At 50.1% G+C, this 23,422-nt stretch overlaps 1 protein-coding gene across 5 annotated transcripts in view; it reads left to right on the top strand.

Annotated features, from left to right (window-relative positions):
• Positions 1-834: 834 nt before the first annotated feature.
• P2ry6 (pyrimidinergic receptor P2Y6) overlaps positions 835-23,422 on the top strand; it is a 35,502-nt gene continuing 12,914 nt past the window's right edge. Inside the window, exons 1-2 of one of the 5 annotated variants that reach the window (XM_039078872.2) lie at positions 917-982; positions 18,995-19,141. The gene's annotated coding sequence lies outside the window, so the exon portion shown is untranslated. Of the gene's footprint in view, positions 983-11,314; positions 11,499-18,994; positions 19,142-23,422 lie in introns of those variants that run through there. The other 4 variants (XM_006229715.4, XM_006229713.5, XM_006229712.4 and 1 more) reach the window with 4 other exon arrangements.

The raw sequence follows: 23,422 nt of genomic DNA, 5'->3' as shown, positions 1-23,422 counted from the left end.
TCTGAACCCGGGCTCTGGAGTCAAGTCTCAGGTCTGCCACTTACAAGTCGTGTGACATTGGGTAAGTCACTTCAATTCTGTCTCTGTTCTCCCACTATTAAAATAGGGGTCATGATACTTCTGGAATTGCTTTGAGAATTAAAGGCATTAAAATAACTGCTCTGAGACTGAGGATGTAGCGCTGTGGGTAGCGTTTGACTAGCACGCACAAGGTTCTGGGTTAGAGCCTCAGCACTGCGTCAACCCCATGTGCACTCTGTGCTTGTAATCCCAGAAGGTAGGAAGTGGGAGCCAGAGAATCAGGGGGTCTTGGGGATATATCAAGTTCGAGGCCAGCCAGGGATGCATGAGACCCTGTCTCAAAATACAGATAAAGAAGTAAATGATAAAATGGAAACACAGCCCCTGATACATAGTAGATAGTTGCAAAATTACACTAACCCTTCTCCCTTCCCCGCCACTCCAACCTCATTGTGCCAGAATTATAAAATTTTAAACTATAAAGTTGGAGAAAATCACCATTCTCATTCTCTCCCTCTCCCTCTCTCTCATATGCACAAACACACACACACCACAGAGAAGGAATGGACTGGGAGAGGGAGTGAGTGGGAGGGGGAGGGAGAGACAAAGAGACAGAGAGACCTATAATGAGGGGAACTGAGGCCAGGAAAGGACTGGAGTAGCTAGGGGGTCCAGAATTCAATCTAGCGCCATGCTCCCATCCTCCGAGTTGTCCTCTGCAGCCTGTGGCAGCGGCGGCGGCGTGTTTAACAATCTATCGCCGCCTCCTTGTCCCACCAAGGGCAGGCAGCCCAGCCCTGTCCTGGCTGGGCGGGACTCCAACGCTGGGTGCCAAGGCCACCAGGCCACTGCCGCTCCCTGGCCGTCCTGCTTAGTATCTGCAAGAAGTCTGGAACTCTTGGAACCAGAGCTGAACAGCTTGACCGCAGGGGACCGCAAGGGCTGGTGCTGCGCAGGGCAGGTGAGAGCGCACGAAGGACGGGACACGGGCGGGTGAGGGGACCAAAGAGACCCGCGGCGGGTAGGGGAACAATCTCTTGGAGGAGGCAGAGTAAAGAGTATGGGGGATTACTCTGTACAGTTGGTGTGAGTGTGTGTGTATGCCCTGGGACAGACCGATTGTAGGGCCGGAGTGGCTCCAAGAAGTTTGTGGTGCCTATGACTAGGAGTGGCTTTGCTATGGCAACACACGGGTTTCACAGGATGGGTACCGGTGTACCACATGGGTACAGGTGTGTACTGCCTGTGCTGGGTGGCGGTTGTGAGGTGCTTTGTCGGGAACAGGTGCCATCATTGCTTGGTGCTGGACCACGTGATGGAAGGTGGCCAGCATCTGTGTGTTGGTACCACTGAAAGCCTCCCTCCCTTTTTTTCCTCCCCTCCCCTTCCCTTCCCCCTTCCTCTCCCAGAAACGGGGTCTGCTATAGCTGAGTGGCTTTAAACTTTTGGTGATCCTGCCTCCATCCATCTCCCAAAACACTAGGATTACTGCTGGTGGCTGCTGAAAGGTTTTCCGGAATCACAGATGACTCTTTTGTACCCAGGGCTTAGGAGAGTGCAAGCTCGCTCACCCTGGCTGGAAAGGAGGAAGAGAAGCCAGGTTCCCTGGCCCTATCATCTCCCACCCCACTCTGTATGCAAGAGATACTTTTCTGAAACCCCATTCTTTACCTCCAAAATTCCTGTGGACTCCTCGCTACTGTTTCTGCGCTTGTTTCTGTGTTTGTGTGAAAGCATGGGTCTGACAAGTCATCTCGGGGTGCTGACTTAGGCTTGGCAGTCCATTGTGTTTATCTAGTGATGAGAGCCCTCCAGGACCCTGCCCCCACTGACTGGGAAAGGCTCCACAGCATGTGGCTTCTCAGTTAGGTATAGATGGTGTGTGCTACAGGAGGGTGTCACTTTCAATGCAAGGGGCAGAAGACCTGGACCCTGCGTGGCCATAGTGAAGGAGCTTCCATAACAGCCTGGGATAACCAAGGCTTCCTTGTCATTCCAGACAAGTGTTCCAGACCCCAATTCTGGCAGGAATGGGGATTGGGAGGAGGCATGCCCCTCAGTGCCTCAGTTCTCTTCTTTGTAGAATAGAGATATTAGTAGCACTTGTGCTGTAGGGTTACTGTGAGAACTGGCTTACTTCCTGTATATAAATAAAGTGTTTGCACAGTACCTGACACATTAAAACACAGGTGGTGTCAGAACTATGATGACAGTGACGGAGGTCCCCACATGGCTAGGTTTCCTGCACACCTCCGGAAACTCAATTCTCACAGTCAATGGTTCTGAAGGGGTGGACAGGTGGCATGTCAGAACCCTCCAATTTGAGCAACTGTGGAATGTCATTCCTGTCCCACACTCATCTCAGCTGCTTTCTCAGCGACTCCCTGTCTCCTGGCAAGTCATAGGTTAAGAGAGGAAGTCGCAATGGCTGGGGATGGAGCGTGGGAGGGACGCTCTAGGAAAATGAGAGCATCCCAGGGCTGTCTCTCCATTCAGAGAACCACTGTAAGAGACAGACAGATGGCCTGTGCACTTCAGGGGTAAGCTTGGGGGTTATGAGAGGCAGAAGCTGGCACCCTTCTGCCTAGATCCTTGATCCAAAGCGGTTCCTGGGAGCTGGGGAAGGGGAGGCAGGTTGTGAGATCAGAATTGAGCAATCGGTCCACGACCAGGAAACCCCTCAGGCTAGTCTTTATTCCTGGGGCTAAAACATTTGTGTTGGCAGAGTAAGAGCCCCTATTCCTGCTGACTTCACAGAGCCAGTTTGGAGATGGTGCCCAGAGGCCTTGGAGGACAAGGAGACATAAAAGGCAGCATTGGGAGCTGTGGAAATATTTTGTGGGAGGGTATGAAAATATATCTCCTGGGGCAGGGTGCTGTGAAACACTGGCTGCTGGAAAGCTCCGGCAGAAGCAGGACCAGCCATTGTCTCTGTGGTACACTGTCACTGTCACCAGGCAGAGACTACTTCTTTCCTAGAGGCCCCATGAGCTATTTCACAGTGTCAGAGGACAGAGGCCTTAGGAACAGCAGGTGTGGCCCTGACAAACTTAACTTTCTGAGCATCCAGTGATGCCGCTAGGAGGTGGGACCCAGCGATGCCAGCAACACTAATGGCCTGCTTTTCTTTACCCTGTAATTATGGACGTATTTGCTTATGGTTGAGTCCTAGTGTTAATGGGTGCTTAGATCCACAAATCTGCTACCTCCATTTCCCTGCATTTTGAAAGAAACTAAGAAGCAGACATTTGTAGAGGAAAATGAACTTATTAACAGTTTGGCTAAACAATGTGGAATGAAGGTCTAATTTCTATCCCCAACATGCTTAGGGCTATCTTAGAATTTACAGAAAGACACAAGGAGACCAGGTGTGGCACATGCCTTTAGTCCTAGCACGTGAGAGGCAGAGGCAGGAGGATAACAGGAATCCTGGGCTTCGTGTGAGTTCAAGGCCAACCTGGTCGACATAATGAGCTCTGTGATAACCAGCACTACATAGAGAGATTCTGTTTCTCTCTATGAGAAAGGGCACAAAAATAAGGACACATATAAATTCAGCTGTGAGACAGGTTAATGGATCTTTTCTAGAGTCACAGGTGACCTGGCCTGTGGTTGCCCCCATTTTACTCCGTACAAAGATTTTCATAAACAAATCAGAGTCTTAAAAATCCCCCATTTTCATTTGGTTTTGGTTTTCAGGGATATGGGGACTAGAATTAGAGAGTGCTGGGATTACAGAGATGGATGGCTATGGCCTGCAAGATCTGCCCTTCCCCTTTTGTTTTCAGAGTCTCAAGTAGCCCAGGTTGGCCATGCATTCTCTGTTCAGTGGAGGACAATCTAGAACTTCTTCTTGTGCCTCCACCCCCTGAGAGCAGGGATCAGCCATGAAGCACCATGCTCAGGTTATGCAGTGCTGGTGACCGAACCCTGAGCTCCCTGTGTATGGAACAAGCGCTCTACCAACTGAGCCTCAGCCCCAGCTTTAGGAGAAAATACCCCCAGGGATACTGTGAGGGGGAAGACTCCCACCTATTCTGGTCCTGGGGGGAGTTCTGTTCCTCAATAGTGAGTAGAACCATTTCCCAAGTCTTCCCATATGCCTGTGAAACATCATAATTTTTGCAAGTGAAGGAAAGGTGGAAATCTCATAACTGCAGGAAGAGGCACAAGTGTGTCTTTCGATTGCTGTTTTGGTTTCTCTGAGACAGTGTCCACTATGTAGCCCTAACTGGCCTAGAACTCACCCTGTAGGCCAGGCTGCCCTCAACTCACACACACACACACACACACACACACACACACACTCATATACACAATATGCACACATACACACATATACAACACTCATACACACAACACGCACATACACACACTCATACACACAACACACACATACACACACATACATACACATACACACACTCATACACACATACACACATGTACATACACATACACACTCTCATATACACATACACACACTCATACACACATACACACACTCATACACACACACACACGTGTGCACACACACACGCAGTGGAGGTAGTGAGAGTAGGCGTGACTCTCGGGTGATTGAACTCAGTGGAGGGGAACATTTGGGTATTGCTCAGAAGAGTATGGGAGCATTGGGTAATCTCTGAGCAGCACTGAGACAAAGACAGGAGAGAACACGTCAGAAGGAACCCCAAAGGCCAGCCTGTTCTCTCTAAGACAGTTTTCTCTGCCTTCTCTACCAGCCTTAGGTGGACAGCGTCCAGTGTTACTGCAGAAGTGCGCATGCGCAGCTAGGATTTCGCTGTGTGACTTTTATAGTCGTCTGGTCCCCTTTCCTGGACTGAAAACCTGGCAAGCAGGACTAAAATTGTTCGTGCACTCCTTTCCAGATGTCTTTGTAACAGAATGCCTTGTGCAGGGCGGTCCTCAGGCAATAGTGAATAACGGCTCGTATGGGAATGAGTTATCTGATGAGTGGAAGCAAAACAACTACCAGGTCATCTCCCTCCTCTCCCAGCTCCACTCATGAGAACTAAATTTCTGTTCTAATGCTGACAGCCTGTCCTCTGAAGGCAGGCCTGTAGCTTCGGGGGCAGACCAGGCAAACAGGTAAGAACGCTCTAAAGGTGGTAAATGAGTGGAGGGAGTCCCGAGTCCCGCACCTAGGAGGCAGGACAAGGTGGGAGTGGCCTAGGTCCAAGCAGTAAAGAGACAGATGAGAAGGGTGCACCGGCTCAAGCCTAGGCTCCCATGGTCTGCTCCCCCAGTCTCTCCAGCAGGATGGAGCCCACTGAACATTCTGCCTCTGCCTTCATTCCCTGCTTCCTCACCTTCCTCATCCAGTCACTGAGCCCTATGGCTAACTCTCAGTCAGTTCTCTACCCTTAGGGCACTGTTCCAGCTCTGAAATCCAACCCAGCCTTTTCCCTCAGGCCCGTTTTACTCTGCCTGCATCTGGCACAGTGGCTCCTCCAGCACAGACCCACTGACCTTTCTCTTTTTCTTGCTGCTCAAGTGATCTTGAACTATTCCAGGCATGACACAGTCCCCCCAGGTGACCCTCCCCCAGGTGACCCTTTCCCCAGGTGACCCTCCCCCAGGTGACCCTTTCCCCAGGTGACCCTCCCCCAGGTGACCCTCCCCCAGGTGGCCCTCCCCAAGGTGACCCTCCCCCAGGTGACCCTCTCCCCAGGTGACCCTCCCCCAGGTGACCCTCCCCCAGGTGATCCTCCCCAGGTGACCCTCCCCCAGGTGACCCTCCTCCAGGTGGTCCTCCCCAGGTGACCCTCCCCCAGGTGACCCTCCCCCAGGTGACCCTCCCCAGGTGACCCTCCCCCAGGTGACCCTCTCCCCAGGTGACCCTCCCCCAGGTGACCCTTTCGCCAGGTGACCCTCCCCCAGATGAACCTCCTCACTTTTCCAGGTGTGTCTGATACCTGTTTTTCCCCCCACTTTCTGCTGTGCCTTGAGGCAAGAATGGTGTGGTTTTAGGGCCAGCTCAGGCCCCTTCTGGCCTATGTCAGGCTCCACAGGACAAGGTCCTGTGGGCTAATAAGCCCTTCTGTTAAGGGGCAACCACATCCCATGTACAACCTTAAGGGGCCCTCTCTGTGGAAGCCTTGACCGCCTCTCTCCATGTCCACTCTCCATTCCTCATGGCTGACTCTGATCTCACCAGAGAACTAGAAAGTACGGACACCAAGAGAGAACCACAAAGAAGAAAGGACAGTTTTAACCCAGTCCACTGGCATTTTGGCCCCTGGACTCCACTCAGAAGCCCCTGAGCACTCATGCATTCTTTAGTTCTTCCCTTAACTCCAATTCAATGTCCTGTGGGTGCCCCTCCTCTGCAGGCCCCTCCCCCTGTCATTCCCAACCCAGGACCTCAGATAGGAGGAGAAAAGCCCTACTGTCCCATAGACCACTAACAGCCTTGTTCCCAAAAAGCTCCTGAGCTGGGGTCCTCGCTCACCTAAGGCACAGTTGAAAGGGAGCCCAAGTGTTGCCCCAAACAGCGCTCTGATCTTCATGGCACACACAGGCTGCAGCCTCCCAGAACACATGTTCTTCAGATCATGCTTTGGCGTAAGGTCAAAACTTCCTTGTGCATGGCAGTTTCACCTAACACACATCCCTGATAGTGTACTACCTGTGGGAGAGTTTATATGGGTGACTAGAAATGTCACAACCTTGTCTCTTTACCACACCCTGTGGTGGTTGGTCTCTTTGCTCCCTCTCCCTCCCTCCTCCCTTCCCTCCCTCTTCCTACCTCTGTCTGTCTGTCTCCATCTATCTCTTGCAGCCGGAGCTCACTAATGTTTAACTGGCTGTGTTGCTCTCCTCGGTGTGCTCAGAAAGTAAAGCAGGATTATCTTAGTGATGGGCGCCACCCAATCAGGCAAATATTTGTCCCCTTTTTATCTGGGGATGGAGGGGGACGGGAGGTGTGATGGGAAGCTATAAATCCTTTCTGTTTTTTTTCTCTTTCACTTTGGCTTCTAGGATGCTTGGTCACCATGTTAGTCTGGGTTTCTGCCCCTGATAGGATCACATGGTACACATGACCATTGTTTGAGCCTTCAAGCTCTTTCTGGACAGAGGAGTGGAGAAACCAAAGCACACAGAGAGTTGCTCTCCTGAGAGAGTCCACTGGCTTCTTGGACTTTCTCCTTTTCTCTATTGTCTCTTCAGCCTCATGAATCACAAGACTCTGCTCGAATGGGTAGGGTGCACACCAGGACAAAGCACTGTGTTCAAATCCTTGATCTGCTACCATGGAGCTTTAAGAGTGTCAGACAAGGGCTGGAGAGATGGCTCACCTGTTAAGAGCGCTGACTGCTCTTCCAGAGGTCCTGAGTTCAATCCCCAGCAACCACATGGTGGCTCACAACCATCTGTAATGAGATCTGATGCCCTCTGCTGGTGTATCTGGAGACAGTGACAGCGTAGTCATGTACATAAAATAAATAAATCTTAAAAAAAAAAAAGTATCAGAACAGTGAAGGATGCTAGTGTGGGTGGGCTGGCTGGGCCAGTCTCAGGGCTCAGAATGAACAGTTCCTGGCACATCATAAGCTCTGTCCTGGGAGGGCCAGTGGGGAGGCTCTGGTTCTCTCTGGAGTATTCGGTAACTGACCTCCTCTCTGATGTTGGAGATGCCTTCTAGTAAGTTAGGGCAGTGCTTCAGCCTGTAGCACTGACACTTCCCAGGATGCTCCAAGGTGCAAAGTTCACCCTTTCAGCCCATTAAAGTTGAGCTGAACTGTGGCCAGGTTCATCCGATAGATCCAGAAGGGAGCCTGTGCCCTCATACCCACTCTGAGTCCCCCAGACGTTGGATTCTGAGCTGTAGACAAGCACCATCGGCCTTTCTTTGTACTGGGTCTCCATATTTAGCCCAGAATGGACCTCTGCCTCCATAGGGTTGGGATCGCAGACCATGAACCACCACATCCGCCAAGAACTGTGATGATATTCTTGCTTATCACTAAGTCACCAGAAGAGCCCACCAAGCAGAGGGCTTGGCAGGGTGGGCGAGCCTCCTCTGCCTGGGAGTGGCCCTGTCCCCTCTAGAATTCCCATAGCCTACATTCTGCCCTTTGAACTCCATAATGCAGGTGACTTTTCTGTGTTTTTAAACCTTACAATCATTGTCATGCTGCTGTGCACGCATGTGCCTGTGCCGTGTGGAGGTGAGAGAGCCACTTCCTGGACTGTTACCTCTGTGAGGCGGGGTCTCTCTTGTTTCTCCTGGTGCAGTGTGTGCTCCAGACATAGCTGACCGAGTTGTCCTGGTGAGTTTTCACGTTGTTCTCCTGCCTTTCCACCCATCTCGCTGCTAGGGCAGCTGCGCTGGGATTACAAATGCATTCCGGTGTATAAGGCTTCTTGCTCAGGTTCTGAATGCAGGTCGGGCTGTGCAGTAGATGCTTCTGCTCTCTGAACCTTCGCCCCAGGCCTAACACAATGCCAGGAGCCAGCAACTGAGTGGTTGTGTCAAAAGTTATCTTCTGTCGCATGCGTTGGTATGCTGTCGCATGTTTTGGCATGCTGTTGCGTGTGTGTTTGTAGACCTGTGTAGTGAGTGAATGTGATGGACATACTTCAGTGGGGGTTACACCATGGGCACAGGCTCCCTGCTCTTCGGCTGGGTATCCGTACTTTCCTAAAATAGCAAACAGCAGCCCCAGGATCCTGGCGGGATGGGTTGAAGGAGCGCGGTGGCCCAGCCAGAGCACCCCTGTACCCCCAGTCTGAGTACACCACCCAGCTTACAAGCCAAGAGCTTGAAGTGGCACCAATGCCCAGGGAGGCCACATCTCCTCCTACAGGGTCTGATCAGGCCTCTCCTATTCCAGACAAAGAATGGAGAATGGTGATGACCCTCTCACATCTTGAGGGTGGCAAGGAACCACTGGATAGAAACTGTGGGACCTAGGATATACAAGAGACCATCCCTACCAGTGGCTCCTTCTCAGTCCTCAGTGGGCAGGAAGAGCTCACCTATTACTGCGGGAAGCACAGTTCTGGGGACAGATATACCCAAGGAAGGCCAGAAGGAAGACAACGAGTTTGAGCCAGCAGTGGTCACCAGGGACAGGGCTCTCAGGGTAGCCTGGCTGTGTGGGAGCATCTGACTTATTGTTGGTGGCTTAGGGCAGAGAGGTAATTGTAGAAGGAGGATCAGTGCCCATTGCCTTTTGGCCACTAAAGGTCTGAGGATAGTGGGACTTCAGCACTTCAGAGAAGCTCACACCCCGCTGAGCTGGCAGAGCTGCTTAATCCCCTCACTAAGCCTTCCTCTTCTTCTTACGCAACTGCTTTTGTTCTGGGGAAAGATGAGGAGACTGTGGTGACTGCCACCTTACAAATCTCCTGCGGCATCCGGGCTGCCCTAGGACTGTGGGCCTGGGAAAACACTGCGTGGACTGGGGATTCTGGGGTACCCTGGAGTGAGGTATGTGGGCAGCACCGATGCACCCCACAGTGTAGCTGGGAAGCACACACTGACCAGCCCCACACGCGTGATTGCCCGGTGTTCCTCCACGCTGACTTCCACGTCCTCCCGTCTGGGAACAGACCCTCGGATACTTTGGGGCTCTGCACCCCACCCCCAGTATTCCCTTTCAGTGCTTTCCCTACACAGGACAGAGAGATCTTCCTGTCAGTGGCCTGCTGTTGGGTGGGAGTGGAGGCTTTTGTTTTCTCTAAAGTCACACTTCTCATCAAGAGAAGAGTCTGTTGCGGGGGGGGGGGGGGGGTCGGGTCTCTTTCAAGGTCTCAGGATTGAGGAGCATGTGACACCCTCTGTTATCTTGGTCTGCACACTGCCTTCTTGTTACTGTGATGACCACTCTTCATTTCTTCACCAAGATGTGGGTTCCTTCATTTATCACTATCACCACCACCACCACCACCACCACCACCACCACCACCACCACCACCACCACCACCACCACCATCATCATCATCATCATCACTGCTACTACTACATCTTACAGATGAGAGAACCGAGATCCAGAGAGGGAGTGACACTAGATGAGGTCACACAGCAAATTCAAGCAGAGTTGGCCAGTGCCATCTTACCCTTGGGCTAGGGGAAAGTGCCTTTTGTCTCTGGAGCTTAGAGGATGAGAAATGGGCTTATTTAGGAGCCTAGGGGATGGGGATCACCAAGCAGACTTCGTGTGGGGAATCTTTCTCTTCCTATATCTGGAGCTGCTTAGACTTCCTCACAAAACTCCGCTGTGAGGCTCATGACAGGGAATACATGCCAGGGAAAAGGACCTAAGGACAGCAATGACACCTCTGCCTTGCCTTGTGACCCAGAGGCTCCCCCTCCCCATCCCACCCCATTTGCTGGGGTAGGTGAGAGGGTGTATTTCCTCTCCTGGCCTGCAGAGGGCTTACCCAGAGCCTGGAGTGTAAGACAGGCAGACACAAATCAAAGCACTGGCATCCTGAATGGAAGCAGTACCCAGGAGGCCTGCCTGGCCTGCTTCACTCCTGTAGGGCCTGGGGTATGGTCTTGGACAGGGAGGTTTGGCCTCTCCAAAGAGAGACAGAGGTGGTTGAAAGGGAGACCTAGTAATTCCTGTTCTGTTCACCCGAGAAGCCCCCTGGCTCTCTGCCCTCTCTAAAGCTCTCACCTTAGATCAGAGACTTTGCTCTGCCTCCTCACTCATAGTAAATGCCACCGGAAGAGGAGGAAGGGGATAAGGAATAATCCAATTGGCAGGGAGGGGCTACCCAGGTCAGTCAGGTACCCAGGCAGAGCCACCTGTTGCCTTCTCCTGGTCCTGCCCAAGCTCCAGGTCCTGGTCCACCTCCAAGCTTGAGGTGAGGGAGGAAGAGAGTCACCCCTGTTCTGCCCTTCTTCCAAGCCAGCCTCCTCTGAGGAGCTATTCTTGGTCCCTGGAGAGTGGTGTCTGGACATGCATGGTTGGAGTTACAGACAACAGATTCGTTAATCTTGGGGTCTGGGTCTCTCTTAATGAGCCTTCCAGGCACTGCTGAGAAACCAGGGTAATTGTTCCCTGTGGCAGTAACGATCAGGAGGCAGGCTCTGTCCAAACTTGAGAGAGACCAGGAGTGGAGCTGGTGTGTAGCTAGGAGCCTCCCTGTGCCCAGCCCTGGGTTTTGAGTGCTCCTTCCCTCCATCCTCCCAGCAACCCTCAGGTTAAACTGATGGCCCGATGGTCCCCATCACTAGGGTGAGTGGGTAGAGCTGGGGGTGACTAGCTCCTAGCCGGACAGTGGCTGACTCAGCCTATGCCAGACACTTGAGCAAGAGGATCTTCAGATTGAGCCCTGAGAGACAGTGTCACTTCCCCTCCTGGTAGTCCTAGTTACCTCATCTGCCACCTCCCAGACTCCGTGGCACAGGAACTGAACTGCAGCGGCTGCTTCAGAAGTCTAGCTTGCTCCAGCTCTCAAGATGGCTTGCAAGTGGTTGCTGCATCAGGGGGAGTTTTCAGGTAAGGGTGCTTCCCGTCTCCGGGGTTTGCCCACCGTGCATACGACTGCAGTCCCGGGCTGCGTACAGTAGACTGGGCAGGTGTGGATGGACGTGGGGCCTTCTCCCTTCTGCTTCATTTCCTCTACCTAGTTCTGCCCAAAACTAGGCTGCAGAGAGGGACCAGGTGTAGAGGACTGGAGTGAAGGGGACAAAGACATGGGAACCTGGCTATGTCTTGGGTGGAATGGTTGAATATTGAAGCAGAGGTCTGAGTTTGACTTCTGAATGAAATAAGACATTTTTCCCCTTTCTGGGCCTGAACTTCTTATCTGTGAATTCGAGAAGCTGAGTATGTGTCTGAGTATTGTCTGTGGTGGATGATATAGCATATGTATGTCTTTAATCCCAGCAGAGGCAGGCAATCTCTGTGAGTTCAAGACTAGCCTCTTCTGCATAGTGCATCTCTTTTGAGTTGCAGGCTAGTAAGACCCTATCTCAAAAAACAAAAACAAAAACAAAAACCGAACAAAAACCCCTCAATAACCTGTTTTGTGTCAAAGTTTGAGAGTAAGGAGGCTCCCTCTGGGAGGGGCTGGGTGGGACTCTCAGAGCTGCTCAGGCGTCTTGGCAGGAACTAGCAGGAAGGATGCTAAAGTACAATGTAGCCTAAGGTTAACTCCACAGGGAAAACTGATTCCCCGAGTCCAGGCATGGCTCATTAAGGGGAAGAGAAGCAGAGTAATTGGATGTCTCTGGGAATGGGATAGATCTTTCTGGGAGTTTCTGTTCACATTTGGCTCTGCTGACCCTGGTGGAGGGAAGGCAGGCAGAGGCCCCGTGTTCCTGAAGGAGCAAGGCTAGCTTTGCACTGGATTCAGCCTTCCCAGTGCACGGATTGCATGCATGTGCCAAGTGCTGTGCCTTCCACGGCGCATCTGCGCGTGTGTGCAGGACAATGGTGTGACTATGTAGCTCGTGAGCATGAGTGGAATGTGTGGACGTACTCTCCAGTGCCAGTGGGAGGTGAGGCTGCTGGACTCCATTTGGCTGGGGATGAGGTTTAGCTTCTCGCAGAGCATGAAGTCCTAGGTTGGATCCCCAGCACTACACGATACTGGGCACAGTGGGGAGCATCTGTCACCCCCTGCTCAGGATGTAGACGCAGGAGGATCAGCTATGTAATGAGTTCAAGGCCAGCCTGGAGAAATGAGACTGTGTGTGTGTGTGTGTATGTGTGTATGTGTATGTGTCTGTGTGTGTGTATGTGTATGTGTGTATTCTTCTTCTTTTCTTTTCTTCCCCTCTCTCTCTCTCTCTCTCTCTTTCTTTCTTTCTTTCTTGTATATCCTTACTACTTGTTAGTTTACCAGGAATGGGGTGGGGGTGGTCACAGTCTAGAAACTAACACTATGTTCAAGACCATTATTGTCTCCAGTCTGTCCTCTTGCCTCATCCTGGAACTGTTCCTACAGACTTCACTGGGGGCTCCCTACAGGACTGTCTTCAGTGCTGAGAATCTGTCTGGCTCCTCTGTGCCACCGCCCTCCCTCTGAGGCTCGGAGCTGGCTGAGAGCCTCAATTGTCCCATTGAATCTTTGTGACATCCCAACGTCTTCTGGAGATGCTACCAGTACCCCATTTGACAGACAGGAGATGGAGCTCTGTGAGGAGAAATGCCTGTCTCAGGATTCAGGGAATTCAGCCTGCTGGCGCCAATACCGGACTTCAATTCCTAACTCCTAACTCAGTTTTCACTGTTGCGGCCTGCCCAGTGCACTGGCTGTCTGCACCAGTGAACATCTCAATGAAAGAGCAAATAACCCCTTCGATGCAAAGCTGGAAGTGTGTGACTGGGGAGATGGCTCAGTGGTTAAAGTGTTTGCCATGCAAGTGTGAGGATGGAGGTTCTGATCCCTAGAACCCATGTGAGTGAGATAGGTGATCTGTCATTCCAGAGCCCAGACGGTGAGAACAGGAACAAGCTGACTAGCCAGACTAGCTGTACTAACAAGGTCTGGGCTCAGCTGAGCCCATATCAATGAATAAAGTGGAGAGCAATTGAGGAAGATTCTAGATGCCAAACCCAGGCTTCTTTACACTTGTGCAACACTTACCCGCAAGTAAACATGCATGCACATACATCACATACACATACATTTGATAAAAGAAACAGTGCCTGCTAATTTACCGAGCACCAGGAGGCTGCAAGTGTCTCGGGAAGTGCATTCAGCCAGGATGAGCTGCATCTTGGAGAATTTAAAGCATTTAAGTCTTTGGTTCAAGCAGGATGGTCATGGGTGCAAAGCCAGCCTGGGCTCCACTTTGAGTTCAAGGCCAGCCAGGGAGTGAGTCCCTGTTTCAAAAACAAAGCAAAAGTTTACTTAGATGAATAAATTAATAAAGCTGGAAACACTGTCATCCAGCTGCAATTCCAGCACTTGGGAGGCAGAGGCAGGAAGATCGAGAGTTCAAGGTCAGCCCTAATTACAGACAAGTTCAAGACCATTTTGAATGAGACCTTGTTTCAGACCTAGAGCTCTAAGCTGAGTTTTCCTGCATCTCTAGAGGAGGGATGAATTGTCCAGGCCTGTGATTGACTGATTTGGGGAGAGGACCTGGGATCAGTCTCTCATGGAGCTGAGTCCACAGGGCCTGGCTGCACAGTATGCTCTCTTACCCACCCTGGACCTGGGCCACTTCCCCATTTGTCTCTGAAGTAGGTTTCTATTTCAGTTAGGGTGGACCTGGTGGCCTAGAATCCTATTTTTCTGTTCTGACTGCTGTTGTCTTGCTGCATCAGAACCCTGGCCTGGGCACGTGGGCACATTTACCTTCCCCCTGGATCTGATGGTAATAGCTGTGTGGGAGGCAGGCACATGTTGATCTGTGGGTACAGCCCAGACTGCACCAGTGGCATTTATACCTTGCCATGTGCTAGATACCAGAGCCCTAGGAACTAAGAGACCCACTGTCCCCTTAAGAACTTTTAGGCTGGGAGTAAAAATGGGAGCAGAAGTTTGAGTATAGACTGGTAAGAGTGTTCAGTGGATAAAGGCGCTTCCAGAAGATCCTACAACCTGAGTCCAATCCCTGATCCAGGAGAACCAACTCCTTAAAGTTGTCATCTGACTTCCACATATATTGATGAGGCCAGCACACACACACACACACACACACACACACACACACACACACACACACACACAAACAAGCATGTGTGCATGGATAATAAATAAATAAATGTAATTAACAACAGAAAGGTCTGTAGCAGTTGTGACATCCATGACAACCCTGGCTTCCATGACCTGGGACAAGGCGGGAGTTTTCTGTGACAATGAAGGCAGCTCTTAGACCAAAATGAGGGGAACACTGTGTCTGTCACACCAGAAAGATAGAAACTGCTGCTACAATGAGGTCCTGAGGATGGCAGAGGTGTTAAGAAGCAATAGAGCCTGGGGAAGGAGGAGCGGCTTAGAAACAGCTGGGCTGGAATCCAGGCACCAGCATCTCCCACATGTTATCTTAGTTTCTCTATCCGCAAAATGGGATCATAGCACCTACCTGACCAGCTCCTAGGGCAGATAAAATGAGGGCATGCATATAACAGGACTTGTAGATCCTTAGGAAGGGTACCCTGGATGAGACATTTCTTTGGCCAGAGCTGTAATTTAAAGCAAAACACAAGATTCATAAGATATCAAAGCCTAGGCTGAAGAGATAGCACAGAAGCTGAGAGCACTTGCTGCTCTCACAGAGGACCCAGGCTTGGTCCTTAGCACTCACATGGTGGCTCACAGCCCTCTGTGATTCCATTTCTGGGGTATCTGATACCCATCTCTGACCTCCAGGGGCACCAGACAGGGATGTGGTGTGCATACATATGTATGTACGTACATACGTACATGCATGCATGCATACATACATAAATATGTACATGCATGCACGCATACATACATTCATAAAGGCAAGATACTTATACGCATAAACAAAAGTAAACAAAACTTTGGCATGTCAGGATCTACCCACCAGTCACCAATTCTTGGCATGGTGGAGAGTCTCCCACTGTCAGATTTGTCTATGTCCCCATCACATGACAGAGGTGACGATACTTCCACAAAGGAAGGAAAGGAGAGACCCAGGGATGCTAATCTCTCTTTGTGAGATAATCCAATAGTAAAGCAGATAAAAATTTTGTTCAAAACACACTCTTGGACCAGGTCTCCTCCTCTGACTCCCAGGTTAACTGTGAGATCCCCTGAGGCCCTGCCCGGCTTTATTACAAACTGATCTAAGTTAATACAGCAACTAACAGTTCATAAGCAGGAAAACAGGAACCAAGAGTGTGGAACTTGCTCAAAGTCATAGACCTGGTAGAAGCAGAAGGAAGGTCTAAACTCAGGACGCTTTCATGCCAAGAGGTAGTTACTCTACAAACAATGTGAGTCCTCAGAATAGAAATACAATATACAATAAATAAATATACAATAAAAATGGCAAAAAAATATGGACAGGAACACACCCCAAAGGAACAATCAGGGAAACACAAGAGAAAACCACAACACACCAATCCACACCCAGCAGGGTGGCTATGAGGAAAAAGATATAGAATTTAAAATGTCAGTGAGATTGGAAATAAAGCTCAGTTGGTAGAGTGCACAGGCAGTGTGTAAGAAACCTGGAGCACACACACACACACACACACACACATACACACACACAACATGGGGCATAACAGTGCACGCCTGTAATCCTAGCCTTGGGAGGTAGAAGCAAGAAGGTCAGAATTTCTAGGTCATCTTTGGCTACATAGTGAGTTCAAGGCCAGCCTGGGCTACACAAGACCATGTCTTGGAAAGATAGTAAAGCTTTCGGCACACGTGTGGCATCAGAGTTCTCGTCTGCTGCTGGTAAGAACATAGAATCGCACAATTCTTAGGAATGCAATTAAACAGTTCCCCAAAACTTATACCTAACATTACCGTGTGAACCAGTAGTTTCGTTCTTAGGCATACACCCAAGAAAAGTGAAAGCATCTCCATGCTCTGGGCGTGGTGGCAACAGTGTGCAGAATCTGCACTTGGGACGCTGAAGCAGAAGGACTGGGAAGCTCAGGATGGCCTGAGACACAACTGTGAGACTGTTTCCAAACAAAAACAAGCCAGGCCCTGGGGAGGCGGTACAGCAGACAGGGTGCTGGCCGCTATTGCAGACGACCCAGGGTCAGGAACCCACATGAGGCAGGTCACAGCTTGCTGGCAACTTTAACTCCAAGGGATCCAGTGCTATCCTGTTCTCCTCAGGCAAATGAACACAGGCATATGCACACGGATGTGCACGTGTGTGTGTGTGTGTGTGTGTGTGTGTGTGTGTGTGTGTGTGTGTGTGTGTGTGTGACTCATAAACAATTTTTTTAAAACAACCCTTAGGCTAGAGAAATGACTCAGGGGTTATCAGCACTGGCTGTTCTTCTAGTGAACCCAGGTTCAATTCCCAGGACCTGCATGGTGTCTTACAACCCTCTATGATGGGATCTGATGCCCTCTTCTGTGTTTGAAGACAGCAACAGTGTACTTACATACATAAAATAAATAAATCTTGAGAGAGAGAGAGAGAGAGAGAGAGAGAGAGAGAGGGAGGAGGGGGGGAGAGAGGAGGGGTGGAGTCCTATCAACTAGGAAACAAGCTTCAAAATATAAACATTTAAGATCCAACCCTACCACAGAAGGCTGAGCTGACACTAACCATAAGACGGGCAAATACAGAAACTTCACTGAGTTTCTTGGTGTGATGGTTTGCATATCCTTGGCCCAGGGAGTGGCACTATTAGAAGGTGTGGCCTTGTTGGAGGAAGTGTGTCACTGTGGGGTGGGCTGGGAGACCCTCCTCCTAGCTGCCTGGGGATGCTCAGTCTGTTCCTGGCTCCCTTCGGGTGAGGATGTAGAACTCAGCTCCTCCTGCACCATGCCTGCCTGGAGGCTGCCATGTTCCCACCTTGATGATAATGGACTGAACCTCTGACCCTGTAAGCCAGCCCCAATTAAATGTTGTCCTTTATAAAACTTACATTGGTCATGGTGTCTGTCCACAGAAATAAGACCCTAAAACACCTGGCAACTGATGTGAAAAGAAAGAAACAGCCTCCAAGTGAAGGAGCGTGATGGATCCTTAGAGAAACTAACCTTTCGGGGTCCTAAAATGAGTTGGATCATTGCATCATAAAAGTTGTTTTCCTCTAAACCCCCCGCCCCCACATCTCAGGTTCTGATACTAAGAGAATCAAGAGGTGTAGGGTCCTGTATTTTACCATTCGTGTAAGCCAGCATACTAGCCTGCTCCAGCTTCGTGGATGCCGGCCAAAGGCATAAAAATGTTAGAGGTAAAGAAGCTTTGCTCCTGGGCTGGAGAGATGGCTCAGCGGTTAAGAGCACTGACTGCTCTTCCAGAGGTTCTGAGTTCAATTCCCAACAACCACATCGTGGCTCACAACCATCTGTAATGGGATCCGATGCCCTCTTCTGGTGTGTCTGAAGACAGATATGGTGTACTTACATAATAAATAAATAAATCTTTTAAGAAAGAAAAGAAAAGAAAGTTCACTCCTCACAGCAACAAGATGGGCAGAATATCACCCCTTGGGACCAGCTCTCAAGGTCCCACAGGCCAAGGCAGCGCTAGCCAATAATACCTATGTGTCCATGGGCTGGGGAACAAGAAAGAACCTGGAGCTTAGACTCTGTGTCTTTTGTGATGGGCAGTCGACCTGCCTGAGCTTTGTCTTGGAGAAAGGCATCTTTCTTGTTTCAAACAGTCAACAAACCCGGCGCTATCTTTATCTTCCACGGCTGTTTGCTCAAAGGCAGCCGTCTCTGCTCATAAGTTCTGCCAGGCTCTGCTGAAGCAACGGAGGGCTGCCCCAGAGCACGGATATGCTGTCCCGGTCTAATAGCCTTTCTTCCCCTTTTCTGCTTGTTTCGTTGTGAGTTCGTTTAAAACTACGCACAACAAAGCATATGCTACCTTAATGTTTTGTTTACTTTTGTTTTGTTTCAAGACAGGGTCCTACAATGTAGGCTTAGCTAGCTAGACCTTACTGTGGCAGATCAGGTTAGCCTTGAACTTACAGTAATCCTCCAGTGACTGCCTGTCTCTGCAAGATTACAGGCACAGGGCACCACGCCCAGCTTAACCGCTTCTAAATTTAAAAATTTAGACCATATTTATTTTGGGCTGTATTTGTTCTGTTTTATGTATATGGGTGTTTTGCTCACGTTTATGTGTTTGCATCCTATGTGTGCCTGATGCCTGTAGTGGTCAGAAGACATCATCAGATCCCTGAAACTGTGATCATGGATGGCTGTAAGCAGCACGTGGGTGCTGGGAATTGAACCCAGGCCTTCTGTGAGAGCAGCCGGTGCTCTCACTGCTGAGCTCTCTAGGTCGTTTAACCCTTCTCGAGGGTACACAACTAAGTCATATTCAGCGACATGCACAGTAACTGCCAACATCTGTCTCTAGAACGCCATCAACCAAGCCCAAGACCAGCCCCAGCCACACGGCGAGACCTTGTCTCCAGCACGAGAGACTCTGTACTCAGGAAGCCATGGTTGCTCACTCCCCTCCCAGCCCCTGCTTGTCTATTCTGTCTCTGGATAAGTTCTTCCTGTAAGTATGAGTGGCCATTGTTTTACTTGGCACAGTACTTGAACATGTTCAAGGTTTGTCCATATTACAGCTCCCTATCAGATCTTCCTCCCCCCTGAGGCTTTGGTTTGGACTCTAGAGTAGAATTACAAGACGATCTGCTAATTCTGAGGCATTCGTTTTGTTTATTTTAAGAAACCTCCATACTGATTTTCACAGTGGTTGTACCATTATACATTCTCATCTGATATGCAGAGAATTTGGACTTCTCCGTCTCTTCGCCAACCCTTGCTATTTTCTAGTTTGTGGTTTGGGTTTTAAAAGTTATGTGTGTGTGTATGTATGTATGTATTTATGTATGTATGATGTATGTTTGTATGTATACATATTTTTATTGTGTGTGCGTGTGTGTGTGTGTGTGTGTGTGTGTGTGCGCGCGCGCGCGCATGCACACGCTCTGTTTTTGTGTTTTGAGACAGGGTCTCTCTATGTACCCCTGGCTGGCCTGGTACTCATTCTGTAAATCAAGCTAGCCTTGAACTTGTATTAAATCATAACCAGTCAAGATTTCCAAATACTTTTTTCATGTTTTTGTCTTTCTTCTCTTATAATGTTTCTTTTTACACAAAAATTTTTAGTTTTGATGGAATCAAATTAATCCATTTTACTGTGGTTGCCTGTGCATTTGGTTTCATAGAGATGAAGGTTGTTGCAAATGTCCAATCCATTTAACTGCAAATGCATCCAACTTATTTCTTGGTCCAGAAAAGTTTATTGACTCATTTAAAAGAAGGTCTTGGTCTGACACAGTTAAACCCATCAATTAATATCATATTCTTTTCTTTTGTTCTTTCTCTTACCCTCTGCTGGTTTCCTCCACATTCATGTAAGTTCTTTCGAGAAGTGCCAAGCTCTCACAGTCCTCACAGCTGATAACAGAAAACCTTCTGTGCTCGTCACATAAAAAACAAAACTTTCAGAGGCACAATCTAATTGATTGCTCCAAAAGCAATCACTGGTGAGGTGTCTGGATGGATGCTTTGATTGGTCAGCTCTGGGTCAGGTGGGATAAGATTAGCACTCTGATTGGTCAGCTCTGGGTCAGGTGGAATAAGATTAGCACTGGATAGGAAGAGCCACTGGACAGGCGGATGTTCCTCCACAGAAGGTGTGCAGAAAGCTGATGGACGTCCCAGGTCTGTCAGGAAGCTCTGCTTCAGCGAATATCCTGCACATCAGACTTCCCATGGATACAGGAAGATTCCTTCTAGTTGGTTCTGAAAACTCCGTGAAGGAAACAGCTCTTATATAGTGAGCCTAAGGCTACTTTCTCTGCCACCCCAGATCCTCCCTAGTCCAGCCGTGGTGCTGTAGTGATGTTGACACTTGAGTTCATAGCCAGTAGCTATTCCTCTATCCACCTTGGGCTAACCTCTGTGTCTTGCTTTCTCATCCTGAGGAGATAGGACAGTCCTATCTCAACAGTGCCTTTTATGAGGCTTGAATGGGTACATGAAGGTCCATTGTTGTTTGTCTCACTAGTTTCTGCCTTTTCCGGCATTGCTGCTGGGACACTGATATCTCCCGCTCTCCTTGCCGCCTTCAAGGGTCTCATCTGGCCTTTGCCTACTCTGTTCCCACTGTCTGAAACGCTCCTGACCTCTCGTTCCCTTGGCTCTTTCCTTGCCACTTGCTCCTTGGTGAGGTTCCCCTGCCTGCAGAATCCCTTCCTGCTTGTCTCCAGGATGCGCACATGTGTCCCTGTCCACACTGAGCTCTTGTGGGCAGGACCTGCTGCCTTCTCAGCGTATTATCTTTTAAATTTTATTTATTATCACATGAGTATACTGTAGTTGTCCTCAGACACACCAGAAGAAGGCATCGGATCCGATTACAGATGGTTGTGAGCCACTATGTGGTTGCTGGGAATTGAACTCAGGACCTCTGAGAAGAGCAGTCAGTGCTCTTAACCGCTGAGCCATCTCTCCAGCCCATCAGCGCATTTTCTTTCAGTGGGAAGAGGGCAGGCTGGGAACAAAGAGGAGCCCAGCCGGTCCCAGGAACTGAGAGCAGATCGGGGTTGGGAGATCCTGTTTGCTTGCGAGCGGTGCGGTGGGTGCTAGGAAGAGAGAAGTCAGCAGACTTGGGTTCTATGCAAATCGACTCTGTGACTCTGTTCCGGAAGCTAGAGATTGCCAGGAAGACAGTGAAGAGCCAGGAAGTCAGATTTCTGCTGAGCCAGGTCTGCTGGCCGGTGGACAGAGGACTAGGACTCTGAGATTGCGGGTTGGTGTGGAGCAGGACCTCAACTCTCCCTAGGAAAGGCAATGAATGGGCTCCAGTGGCCTCATCTTTGTAGGGTTGTAGGACATTTTTTTTTTTTTTTGGACAGACTGACCTCAGTCTCATTCTGTAGCTGAGAATAATCTTGAACTCTGGATCCTCCTCCTGCTCTCTCTTAAGTGTTAGGATTGCAGCTGTGAGCCACCATGCACGGTGAATGTAGTGCTTAGAGATCGAACCCAGGGCTCTATGAGCACTAGACATGTAGCTCTGGGCTGCATTCTAATCTAAATAGCAACTCTCTTCCCGATATCATTCCACTGAGTCTCTCAGCCCTTTCCCCACCCTGCATAGGGTCCAGATCAACCAAAGACCAGATATCAGGGAGTTGGTCAAGCTTGTAGGCTCTAAAAGCAGAACACACATTGCCACCCTGGAAGGCTGGGAGGAGCAGGACTGCACAGCTGAGCAGTGTTGATGAGACATCCCACTCCAAGGGACTGGGTGTGACTCTGAGCTGGACCAGCCAGGAAGAAACCAGACCATGTCCACAGCACTCTGGAACAGATGGCACAGGGTTCCTTCCTGTTTTGCCCTGTTCTGCCTGGTGTTGCAGAGACACAGCCCATCATGTGTGCCCCTTGGGAGCCATGCTGGACACCAGAGCAAGGCAGGAGCCAGAGGCTGTTACCATTTGGGCTCTTTCCTATCTCAGCAGAATGAATGTCTTTGGTATTCATGGGCCAGCTGCTCTAACACCCACTCCAGCAACCGGATTGCTGTGCTGTCCCAGAACCAAATGCCCCTCCTCCCTGGGACTCAGTTTCCTGTCCTGCAAACGTGGGTGCAATGAGAACTCATCGATGGGATGACCTAGATGGGCCTGAAGAGGACCTAGAATCTTCCAAGTTCCCAGAAACCCCAACCAATACCTTGCTTCTCTAGGAGCATGTCACCAGACCAAAGTAGCAGGAGTGGTGATGGGACACAGGGGTGATGCTGTCCCCTGAGGGGTCTTCCAGAGGGTACCTCAGAGTCACCTATACCCAGAGGTCCTGCTGCTCTTCCTTCCTCACTTCCTTCCTTCTTTTCCTTCTTTCTTTGTTGTTGTTGTTGTTGTTTGGAGACAGTGTTTTGTTTTATTTTCGTTATAGGGACAGGGTCCCTAGCACTCACTCTATGAACCAGGATGGCCTCCAAATCACAGAGATTCACCTGCCTCTGTTTCCTGAGTGCTGGGATTAAAGGCAGGCGCCACCCTGCCCACCCTGCTACCTTTCTAAGTTCCCATCTCCTATACTGTCCAGACAGTAGGCTCTTTCCTGGAAACCACTGGATCAGTTCTCCTCCCCTGGCCCTCCATCAGCTTCAAGTGGTTCTGGGACGGATGTCAAGCCTCAGTCACTGCAGTCCCTGAGCCCCTCGGTCCTCTGTGCTTGTTCTTGTTGTCAGCTCATGTGGGAGGTTTCTTTATGAGTTCCTCAGTCCCATCTCGCAAACCTCTTCTAGACCAGGTGCCTGCCATTCTTCCTCACTGTGCCCTGTGCATGACCACAGGGGTGTGGGAAGTGGGCGCAGGCAGGAAGTAAGGGCTCGCCCTAAGTCTGACTATGAGGGAGGAAGAAGAACAGCTGGAGAGACATGTGAGGTCAAGGGAGAGTTTTTGCTGAGAGGAAAGTGCTGGTTGAGGGTAAGGAACCAGCATAGAGGAGCTAAGAGAGGAAGGGTAGGGGGAGGCATGGCCCTGCAGGAGTGCAGGGCACAAAGGGAGAAAGGAGCACACGTAGGTCGTAGGTCGTGGGTGGCGGGAAGTTGAAGCTGATCTGAGGGCTGCTAGGATTGAAGAAGTTGAAGTGAGGAAAGAGATAAAGTGGGCTCTGAGGTGAGGAGCATGAGGTTATGGCAGCAAAAAGCTGGAGAGCCAACACAGGAGGACAGACAGCGGGACCTCAGTCTAGCCATGCTTAGCAGGGTGTGAGGATGAACCAGCCCGATGGTGCTGTGCTTGAGGGATACCAG

Source organism: Rattus norvegicus, chromosome 1 (genome assembly GCF_036323735.1).
Source record: "Rattus norvegicus strain BN/NHsdMcwi chromosome 1, GRCr8, whole genome shotgun sequence".
Classification (NCBI taxonomy): Eukaryota; Metazoa; Chordata; class Mammalia; order Rodentia; family Muridae; genus Rattus; species Rattus norvegicus.
The sequence above is the reverse complement of the archived record's forward strand: the minus strand, read 5'-3'. Positions and strand labels throughout refer to the sequence as shown.